Genomic DNA, 12,073 nt, shown 5'->3' on the forward strand with positions numbered 1-12,073 from the left:
TACTTTATCCTGAGCTTGCTTCTAATCCTTCATTCACACTTTCACCTTAGATTGTCCCTCAGCTCCTAGGATTTTGTTTCAAGATCTCCTGCCCCTTAACAGGAAAAGCACACTCTATCACTCTTTTTTTTTTTTTTCCTTTTTTTCTCCATAACACTTATCACTTAGCATTACTTTGTATATGTATGCTGTCTCTTTTGATAGAATATAAAGCACACAAGAAATTTCTCTCATGTTTTCACAGCTATATGCCCAAGGTTTATAAAGCGCATGGCCCATTGCAAGCTCTCAACAAATGTTTGTTGAATGATGGATGAAAAATGCACAGACATTACAGTGATATTGCTATGCAACTACTTCACAATCAATGTACTACGGGAAGAAGGTGGGAAACAGGATATAATCAAAACTACCAGTCAAAAATGAAATAAAACTCTTCAAAACATATTACAAAATTATTTAAATGTAGAATTGAGTTAAAATTACATCTAAAATTTTAGCTACATACTCAAGGAACATAATCTGTCCGTATAAAATGATATAAACTATACAGCAATGCTAAATGTCACATAAATTGCTTGCAAAATACAGTGAACTGTCACTATGTTTGTAATTAATGTGTTTACAATTTGTTATGTAAATCCTTCTTTAATTCAAATAATAGCATAAGACTTGCTTTGGAAAGACACTCAGTCTCTGCCCCTGACTGGCTCTATCTGCCCTTTGACCTCTAATCTCCCATCTTCAACACATTGGAATTCACTCTCATATATATACATTTATTGCCCATGATATGAATAATTATCTTTTAAATTCAGAAAAAGAAGTTATTTAAATGAGTGGTTATTTAAATAAGTGCTTGGTTTCAGTTTAATTTTAGGTTCCTACTTTTTTTTTTCTTGGTTTATATTATTAGCATTGTGTTCAGTAGTATTTATTAGCAATCCACAGTACATTTCAACAGTAGATACTTAATGACAACCACTCTCCTACTGACTGCCTGAAAGTTCCAAGATTCATTTAAATGAGAAATATATATGATATATTAATATTAAAGACTACACAAAACTGTTCAAAAATAAGTAGACTCTCTTCAGTGAACTATGGGAGAACACAGATTTCATTAAAGGCAACCCATCAACTGGCTGCAATGAGATTGAAATCTATTACTACCCACCTCTCTGTCCATCTTGACTTGGGATTTATCATACTAAATAAAGTTAGCCATTCAAAGACAAATATCATATGATATTGCTTACATGTGGAATCTACAACAAAAATTATATAAATGAGCTTATATGCAAAACATAAAAAGACCCCAGACATATAAGACAAACTTATAGTTACCAAAGGGAAAAGGGGGGCAGGGATAAATCAGGATGTAACAGATACACACTATTATGTATAAAATAGATAATCAACAAGGACCTACAGTACAGCATAAGGAAAAATGCATCAAATGTATTATAATAAACTATAAGGAGAAAGAATCTGAAAAAGAAAATATACATATATTCATGGCTGAATCACTTGACACCTGAAACATGCAATATTGAAAATCAACTGTAACTCAATAAAAAAATAAATTTTAAAAAATTTTAAAAATATGTTGGCTGACCCCTGAATTTTGTACCATTCCATAGGAGGTTTAAAGGGTTCTAGTTGTTCATGGATCCCACTTCAAAAGACACTGTGATAGAATAACACTGAATAGTGATTAACTGCATTAGAACTAGAGAATATCTAAGGCTATGAATATTAAAATCTCACCCACAGATTCCTTTATAAACCAGGTCATAACTCTTTAAAACACAGTAAGGAGTAAAGCTCACATTTTCTATGCTGCAATAAGGAGTAAAATGTGGGAGAGTTTATAGCTATTTATTTCCTTCTGAGCACCATCATGATTGATGTTAGTATATTAACCCAGGTAAGCAAGTTTTAAGGCAAGAAAAAAAAATAATGGTTTTGCTATTGGCCATTATACTCAACCACAACAGAAAAGAGAAGGAAAAATTATTAGTATTGAAGAGTGCTGAGGAGAAAACATATTTACCCATCTATAAAGCCTGTTGCAAGTTCTTGTTTTAAAAAAGCACTATTGATCAGACTGTGCTAACTTTGCCTTTTAGCAACTTATTTAAAGGAAAACATTTCCGTTATCGTGATCTAAAGTAATGTTTACCACTGTAGTTTACATTTAACATACTGCAGTTAATTCAAAAGTTATTCTATTTTGTCATGTTGAGATATTACTTCTTTTTTTCTTTTCATTTTGAACTGGTCAGTTCTAAAAGTTTCTCATTTAAGCTTTCCAGAACAGACCACTATTTTTTGAGAGCCTATTAAATAAATAAGCAGAATAAAATAATAAGCTTAAACAGAAATGAGGGAATAAACACTACAGGAGGCTAGACTGATACCACTCATGAAATAAAACTGTAAATTTCAATTTCTCAGCCTACTAAAAAAATTGATATGATGCCTATTTTACTGGCCTATAAGATTCTAAAATATCCTGGAGGAAATAAAATCCAGATGTTATTGCAAAAGTAAAAGAAAGCAAAGCAAAAAGCATTAGTATTGATAAAAGAATTGCAAAGGATGATAGCACAATCTCTTGTTTCCATTCATGGAAAGAGGAAAGGTTTATGATTCATTTTAACTTTACTTCGTTTGAGACCAATATTATCTTATTTGTTTGGAAATTATATGTATTCTATGGATGGGTTTTCTATCAGATTTTACTTGACAGAAATTGATGTCATTGTTTTAGAAAGGTCCCCATGAGGAAATCACAACTATCTCTTTGCTTCCAGGTAGCATTAATTTTTTAAATTTCCTTAAAAGGCAGTTTCAAGTTTCCAGATATAGGCATTTCATCTTAGCAACACACTCCCTCACAATCAGTACTACTACACAGGAGAAGAAGGCAGACTTTATAATCAGAGATCTGAGCAACTGGAAGAAAAAAATACTCAAAGAGGAGAGAAAAGTTAAAGGTCATAGGTAGTAAGGATGTAAAGTGAGGAAGTGGAAGAAAAGAAAGAGAAGAGGCACATGGAAAAAGACATGTATTGTTACAAAAGCTAATAGAATTTAATTTTAATATTTCTTTTATATCTGTTTCCTGAAAGTTTTAATAGGATAGTGATATTTGTATTATCAAATGCTTAAATTTTCAAGGAAAAAATAAACTATTGAAATCATTACTGACATTTCAAATAATATAAGACTTTTATTTCATCCATATCTAAAAAAATTTTTTCCAAAATCATTATTAAGGTACACCTTTGTAAAATATTTACATTGTTTTGAAACCCAACTGCACACGGTAAAGAAGCAGCTTACCATGTGATGTTCTTACAGAAGGGAAAGTCAAACCTTTATGCCTTATTAAAGTGACTTTCTTAGATTAATTGCTACAGGTAACTTTTTATTCTCACACATTAAACATTATTCACAAATCCAGGAATATAGGAATCATACAGAAAATTTTTACTATATTCTGAAAATAATCTCCTATAGAAATATGACAGGGAAACTGAATTCTACAAGGATGACTAATTCTACAGCATATTTTACCCACACTGGGTAAATTTTCACTTTTCCAATAGAAAGAGGATGAAAGATCGTTTTGCTTAAAATATCACCTGTAGTCATTCAATCTTACGAAACCCTTTCCTGGGTGAGATGTGTTTATTCAGCTTTTCAGTGTAGTGCATTGAGTTAGGATTAGGAGTTCTACACAAACTTCAGTGACACGAAAAAGCATGTTTCCTTATTCTAGTAGTCAGTAATCACGCCATGACATACAGTGGTGTTGTTTGTAGACCTGGAGTCTAATTTCTAAAATTGATGAAGCATTCATGTTATATCCAGTGTGCTTACCGCAGAATAACAGCTTGTCCTCACCCTTTGGTAAGTCAGTCTTGTTCATTTCCGTTGTACATGTCTGCCCTCAGGGCTCAGAAAAGGCAGACTTGACACAGACTGTGTGTGTAAGAGCAGGCATGTGCACAAAGGTCATCTATCATACAATACATGCCTTTATAAAAAGATGACTAGAAATCTAGTAGAAAATAATTTTCCCTTGTTTCTGGTACACACAGTAGGGCAGCAGACACTGCGTACAAACCCTTCTGCCTTTCACTCTGGTGCAGTGAATCAAATAAATTTGAGGAGCTGGCAAGTGCTTTCAGTGCCAATAAACAATGCTTCTTTCTCCGTTGCTATTGACAACTGGAAGCTTCGAGGTCCTGAGTTACAGAAGCTGTCTTTTAAAGGGTTCCAGCTGTCATATTCCTCACATCAGTGAAGCATATTACTCTGTTCCATATTGTTTGACAAAGCTGTGGGTAATTGCCTTCTCATCTTCACAATGTTTTCACAAGAATCATTTATGAAGTGGCAATGTTTAGTGGGAAATGATGGCTAAACTTTCAAACTATGAGGAAAAAAAAGTATATCCTGGTACATAATTTATGGTTTCCAGAATATGGATAATCATCAAACATATAATTCACATATAATTTTACTGCCTTATGCAGTAAACAACCTGAGCTACCATACTTGCCAACCCTAGAGACACATTTAGGTCATTATTATTATTATTATTATTTAACAATAGGAGGCACTTTTAAACATCTATTATCACAGCATCATAAAAGAAACAATGCGTGAGCATCTTAAAATAGGAAGTACACAATCTCAGAACTTAACACAGACTGTTAAATGAAATAACTTTAGCTTCATGAAAAGCTCCCTGCATTTTCCTCTCATCACATTCTCCTTATATCACAGGCTAAGGAAAGAAAATGAATATCCTCTTCCACAGACCTGAGTTTGAAAAAGAATGCTTTAAGTGTTACCTTAGAAAAGCAAAAGGTCCTCTAACATTTAGTGAAAACTAATGTTTATAATTTCTGTAGCATGCAGTTATGTCCCTGAAAGAGTGACTTACCTGCCGCTGCCAAAATCAGTGAGGGATCTTGACACAAGCTGTAAAAGAGACATTTGTGTGACTAACGACCCGGCACATACATTCACTCCGTGGCTGAGTGCCAATATTTTGTCTCGTTGGTAAGCTTCAGACTCAGATGTTTCTATCAAACAACTGCTGAATGAAACTCTGAAAGCAATATAACTCCTATGGATTTTATCTTCTTAACATCTCTAGACACCATCTTCTCCTCACCTACCCCTTTGCCAAATACTTCCAATTCTCCAGAAGGTCTCTCTCCTCGTGAAAAACCAGAAGAAACAAAACGTGGGTCATCGGAGGCAGAATGAGCACCAGACAGACGGCGACACATCAGTGAGATATAATAATATGACCTGGGTTTCTATGAAGTGTTATCTATGCATGAATATACCTGTGGACCAATGCATTGCTCTCTGCAAGTGGATACCTCTTCTACATCCGGGAACTACTGACTTCCATCCTACACCAATCAGTTCTTTAAAGATTCCTTGCCCTTTTCCATCTTAAAAAGAACAAAGAGTAAATTCCACAACATCAAATAAGTTGAAGTCAGACATGAAATTAAGCCTCAAAATATATGTTTGGAATTTCCTGTATGCTTTCCAGAAGAGTCACAAACCTTAGCTTTATACTTGCTAACAATTCAAAAGGCAGAATCACAATCATCGTGTGTGTTTATATAAGTGCTGATGATTCAGAGTTTAAGTGCTTATACACAAAGAAGTTGTGAAGGAAAACATATCTCTGGGCTGATACTGACATGAGGGAGAATTTTCCTGTGGACCCTCGTGAAGGGAAAGCTAATTGTGTAAGGTAGGGAAGAATTATTAACATGGCCTCACAGTAAGACCATAGGTTTCAAAGGTCTGTCCCTTCTGTCTTCACTCAGTTTAAGTTTATGGCAATATGCCACTCTGCAATTTAGTAAAAGCCTTCCCATGAGGGCCAGAATAGTTTTCCAGAATTCATGCTTGTCTGGCTTAGATGGGGTAGATTTAAGAGTCGCTGAGTGAATGGACAGACTGCATGTCCTTCAGACAATCTTTAGAAAATACTGTTTCTCCCAGCTGAGCTTCTGGTAAGTGCTGAATGGTGGTGAGTTGAGGATTATATTCCCTGACAAGTACCTGGAATGCAGCTATTCTGGTTTTCCGGTTAAGTGCAAAGCCATATGTTTTAACAGCCCCTCAACGCAGAGGCTGGATTGACATTTTCTTGTGAAAGTTGACGAGTCTGACAAGAACATATGCTTGAAGAGAAAGCCACTCCATCTGCGCATGGATATAAACAAGGGGATAGCTACTGAGTAGGGCCAAGATTCTTTTCGAAGAGTAATTACTTTTCTGCTCAGAAATAAAAGGATCACCAAAGTACCAAATAGCAGTAACACCTGATAAGAGCATAACAATTTTAGGCTATATTCATTTAAAAATTTTAATAATATATCATGTCCACTGTTGGAACAAAATTTTGTTCCACTCTGCTTCCACTACCTGACTCTAAGGCTATTTCATTCCCATCTATTTAGAGTACTACTCAAAACCAAGAGTATTTTTGTCCATTCTGCCAATGGATGGAGTATTCACTCTGATAAGGAAATTAAAGACCAGAAAAGTGGCGGACTGTTTTTCTTGTCCATTCTTGATTGTAATATACTGAAAAATAGAAATAAGGTTGGATGTTATCCTTTTGGGAGAAATTCCAGCCATTCTCCTCTCTTTCCTCCCTTGTAACTTTTTCCCACATACATGGGAGATACTCTGAAAGTGCTGGCCAGAACCGCTGCCTCCGTAAAAATCCTGGGTAGGCAGGTTACACCATCTCTTCTCTCTTTTTAAAGAGACAGTATCTTGCTCGCCCTATTGTCAATAAAAAGGGCAGAAGGAGCTATCTGTTTGCCCAAGCCTAAGTCATCAAAGTTCCATCTAGGAATCTGGAACAAAAGCTTTGCTGTATTCTGGCCCTCTACATACAGAAAGCTGAGCAATGAAGAATTGAAGCTTTTGAACTGCGGTGTTGGTGAAGACTCTTGAGAGTCCCTTAGACTGCAAGGAGATCCAACCAGTCCATTCTAAATGAAATCACTTCTGAATATTCACTGGGAGGACTGATGCTGAACTCCAATACTTTGGCCACCTGATGCGAGAGCTGACTCATTGGAAAGACCCTGATGCTGGAAAAGATTGAAGGAGGGAGGAGAAGGGGACAAGAGAGGATGAGTGCATTGGATGGCATCACCAACTGAATGGACATGAATTTGAGTAACTCCGGGAGTTAGTGATGGACAGGGAGGCCTGGTGTGCTGCAGTCCATGGGGTCTCAAAGAGTCAGACGCAACTGAGTGACTGAACTGAAATGAACTGCTGCTGCTGCTGTGTCGCTTCAGTCATGTCCAACTCTGTGCAACCCCATAGACGGCAGTCCACCGGGATCCCCGTCCCTGGGATTCTCCAGGCAAGAACACTGGAGTGGGTTGCCATTTCCTTCTCCAATATAAATTACACACAGAGGCCTTGAGGAGACACTTAGCAAATTATATAAATATATAATACACATATATATATGTGTACACATATATATATATACACACACACACACAAACATATATCGCAAAATATAATCACAATATTGTATGACAATGGTCTATAGAGGAATAGTGATGTCTTAGACTTGTTACTTGGAAAAATGCAAGCTTGAAACTAATGAATCAAGAAATTAGGCAGCAACGTTTTCAATGGGGTCATCTAAGAAATAAAATAATCACCTTCAATTTGGGGGAGTAGAATTGTCCTTTATAAAAACAGAGTTTGGACAAGAAACTACATCCCATCAATTGGGATTTGCTCAGAGATGATAGTTACTCTAATTGATAAATCAATCAGAGTCAACATGGGCAGAAAAACCTAAACACTGCTGAGGCTATAGCAGCATGATTTTTAAATTACTTTTACAGTATGTTGTCATTGTTCAGTTGCACAGTTGTATCCAACTCTGTGACTCCATGAATTGCAGCATGCCACGCTTCGTTATCCTTCACCATCTCCTGGAGCTTGCTCAAACTCATAGCCATTGAGTCAGTGATGCCATCCAACCATCTCATCCTCTGTCATCCCCTCCTTCTCCTGCCTTCAATCTTTCCCAGCATCAGGGTCTTTTCTAATCAGTCAGCTCTTTGCATCAGGTGGCCAAAGAACTGGAGTTTCAGTTTTAGCAGCAGTCCTTCCAATGACTATTCAGGACTGATTTCCTTTAGGATTGACTGGTTTGATCTCCTTGCTGTCCAAGGGACTCTTGAGTCTTCTCGAACACCACAGTTCAAAAGCATCAATTTTTTGGTGTTCAGCCTTCTTTATGGTTCAACTCTCACATCCATACATGACAACTGGAAAAACCATACCTTTGACTAGATGGAATTTTGTCATCAAAGTAATGTCTCTGCTTTTTCATATGTTGTCTAAGTTTGTCAGAGCTTTTCTTCCAAGGAAAAAGCATCTTAATTTCATGGCTGCAGTCACTATCTGCAATGATTTTGGAGCCCAAGAAAATAAAGCCTGTCACCATTTCCATTGCTTCCCCATCTATTTACCATGAAGTGATGAGACCGGTTGCCGTGATCTTCATTTTTTGAAAGCTGAGTTTTAAGTCAACTTTTTCACTCTCCTCTTTCATTTTCATCAAGAGGCTCTTTAGTTCCTCTTTGCTTTCTGCCATAAGGATGGTATCATCTGCATATCTGACGTTATTGATATTTCTCCCTGCAATCTTGATTCCAGCTTGTGTTTCATCCAGTCCAGCATTTTGCGTGATGTACTCTGAATATAAGTTAAATAGCAGGGTGACAATATTCAGCCTGGATATACTCCTTTCGCAATTAGGAACCAGTCCACTTTTCCATGGACTAACTGTTGCTGCTTGACCTGCATACATGTTTCACAGGAGGCAGGTGAGGTGTTCTGGTACTCCCATCTCTTGAAGAATTTTCTACAGTTTGTTGTGATCAACACAGTCAATGGCTTTCACATAGTCAATGAAGCAGAAGTAGATTTTTTCTGGAATTATTTTGCTTTTTCTATTATCCAAAGGATGTTGGAAATTTGATCTCTGGTTTCTCTGCCTTTTTTAAATCCACCTTGTACATCTGGAATTTTTGGTTCATGAACTGTTGAAGCCTGGCAAGGAGAATTTTGAGCATTACTTTGCTAGCATGTGAAATGAGTTCACCTGTGCAATTTTCAACGTTCTCTGATGTTGCCGTTCTATTGGGACTGGAATGAAAACTGACCTTTTCTGGTCCTGTGGCCACTGCTGAGTTTTTCAAATTCACTGGCATATTGAATACAGCACTTTAACAGCACCATCTTTTAGGATTTGAAATAGCTCAGCTGGAATTACATCACCTCCGTTAGCTTTGTTCATAGTGATGCTTGCTAAGGCCCACTTGAGGTCACACTCCAAGATGTGTTTCTCTAGATGACTGATCACACCATCATGGATAACTGAGTTATAAAGATCTTAGTTGTATAGTTCTATGTATTCTTGCCACCGCTTCTAAATATCTTCTACTTCTGTCAGGTCCATACCATTTTTGTCCTTTATTGTGCCCATCTTTGCATGAAATGGTTCCTTGATTTTCTTGATGAGGTCTCTAGTCTTTCCCATTATATTGTTGTCCTCCATTTCTTTGCCTTGTTCACTTAGGAAGGCTTTCTTATCTCGCCATTCTTTGGAAATGTGCATTCAGATGGGTATGTCTTTCCCTTGCTCCCTTGCCTTTCACTTCTCTTCTTTTCTCAGCTAATTGTATACAATATGGAGATGTAGTAATTTTTTAAAGGTTTTTTTCTTGTTATGGAGAGCCGGATCACCAAGCGGGGGCAGCTGTGAGAGCTGGCTCACTAAGCGCGGCCGAGAGGAGCTACCCACGTCCAAGGTCATGGGCAGCAGCCTAGAGTGACAGGCTGCGACTGCGCAGGAACGGCCAAGAGGAGCTACCCTGTGTCCGAGGTCAGGGCGGCGGCCGGGAGGAGACACCCCGCGTCCGAGGCCAGTGGTGATAGGGAGGAGACACCCCGCATCCGAGGTCAGGGGAGGCCAGGAGAAGCCACCTTGCGCCCGAGGCCAGGGGCGGTAACCCTGAGGAGGCACCCAGAGCCCGAGGCCAGGGGCGGCAGCTGGAAGGAGCCACCCACGCCCGAGGCTGGGGCCGAAGCCAGGAAGTGCAACCCTAGGAGCGGTGGCTGCACAGGCCAGGAGGTCCTAGAGGAGCTATCCCACGCTGAAGGTCAGGAACGGTGGCGATAAGGAGATACCCCTCATCCAAGGTAAGGAGCAGCAGCTGTGCTTTGCTGGAGCAGCCGTGAAGAGATATCCCCATGTCCAGGTAAGAGAAACCCAAGTAAGATGGTAGGTGTTACAAGAGGGCATCGGAGGGCAGACACACTGAAACCATACTCACAGAAAACTAGTCAATCTAATCACACTAGGACCACAGCCTTGTCTAACTCAATGAAACCAAGCCATGCCTGCGGGGCAACCCAAGATGGGAGGGTCATGGTGGAGAGGTCTGACAGAATATGGTCCACTGGAGAAGGAAATGGCAAGCCACTTCAGTATTCTTGCCTTGAGAACCCCATGAACAGTATGAAAAGGCAATATGATAGGACACCAAAAGAGGAACTCCCCAGGTCATTAGGTGCCCAATATGCTACTGGAGATCAGAGGATTAATAACTACAGAAAGAACAAAGGGATGGAGCCAAAGCAAAAACAATACCCAGCTGTGCATGTGACTGGTGATAGAAGCAAGATCCGATGCTGTAAAGAGCAGTATTGCATAGGAACCTGGAATGTCAGGTCCATGAATCAAGGCAAATTGGAAGTGGTCAAACAAGAGATGGCAAGGGTGAACGTTGACATTCTAGGAATCAGCGAACTAAAATGGACTGGAATGGGTGAATTTAACTCAGATGACCATTACATCTACTACTGTGGGCAGGAATCCCTCAGAAGAAATGGAGTAGCCATCATGGTCAACAAAAGACTCCGAAATGCAGTACTTGGATGAAATCTCAAAAATGACAGAATGATCTCTGTTCATCTCCAAGGCAAACCATTCAATATCACCATAATCCAAGTCTATGCCCCAACCAGTAATGCTGAAAAAGCTGAAGTTGAACGGTTTTATGAAGACCTACAAGACCTTCTAGAACTAACACCCAAAATAGATGCCCTTTTCATTCTAGGGGACTGGAATGCAAAAGTAGGAAGTCAAGAAACACCCGGAGTAACAGGCAACTTTGGCCTTGGAATGAGGAATGAAGCAAGGCAAAGACTAATAAAGTTTTGCCAAGAAAATCCACTGGTCATAGCAAACACCCTCTTCCAACAACACAAGAGAAGACTCTACACATGGACATTACCAGATGGTCAACACCGAAATCAGATTGATTATATTCTTTGCAGCCAAAGATGGAGAAGCTCTATACAGTCAACAAAAACAAGACCAGGAGCTGACTGTGGCTCAGATCATGAACTCCTTATTACCAAATTCAGACTCAAATTCAAGAAAGTAGGGAAAACCATTAGATCATTAAGGTATGACCTAAATTAAATCCCTTATGATTATACAGTGGAAGTGAGAAATAGATTTAAGGGCCTAGATCTGATAGATAGAGTGCCTGATGAACTATGGAATGAAGTTCATGACATTGTACAGTAGACAGGGATCAAGAACGTTGCCATGGAAAAGAAATGCAAAAAAGCAAAATGGCTGTCTGGGGAGGCTTTAAAAATAGCTGTGAAAAGAAGAGAGGTGAAAAGCAAAGGAGAAAAGGAAAGATACAGGCATCTAAATGCAGAGTTCCAAAGAATAGCAAGAAGAGATAAGAAAGCCTTCTTCAGTGATCAATGCAATGAAATAGAGGAAAACAACAGATTGGGAAAGACTAGAGATCTCTTCAAGAAAATTAGAGCTACCAAGGGAACATTTCATGCAAAGATGGGCTCAATAAAGGACAGAAATGGTATGGACCTAACAGAAGCAGAAGATATTAAGAAGAGGTGGCAAGGATACACAGAGGAACTATACAAA

This window comes from Ovis aries, chromosome 18 (genome assembly GCF_016772045.2).
Source record: "Ovis aries strain OAR_USU_Benz2616 breed Rambouillet chromosome 18, ARS-UI_Ramb_v3.0, whole genome shotgun sequence".
Taxonomy (NCBI): Eukaryota; Metazoa; Chordata; class Mammalia; order Artiodactyla; family Bovidae; genus Ovis; species Ovis aries.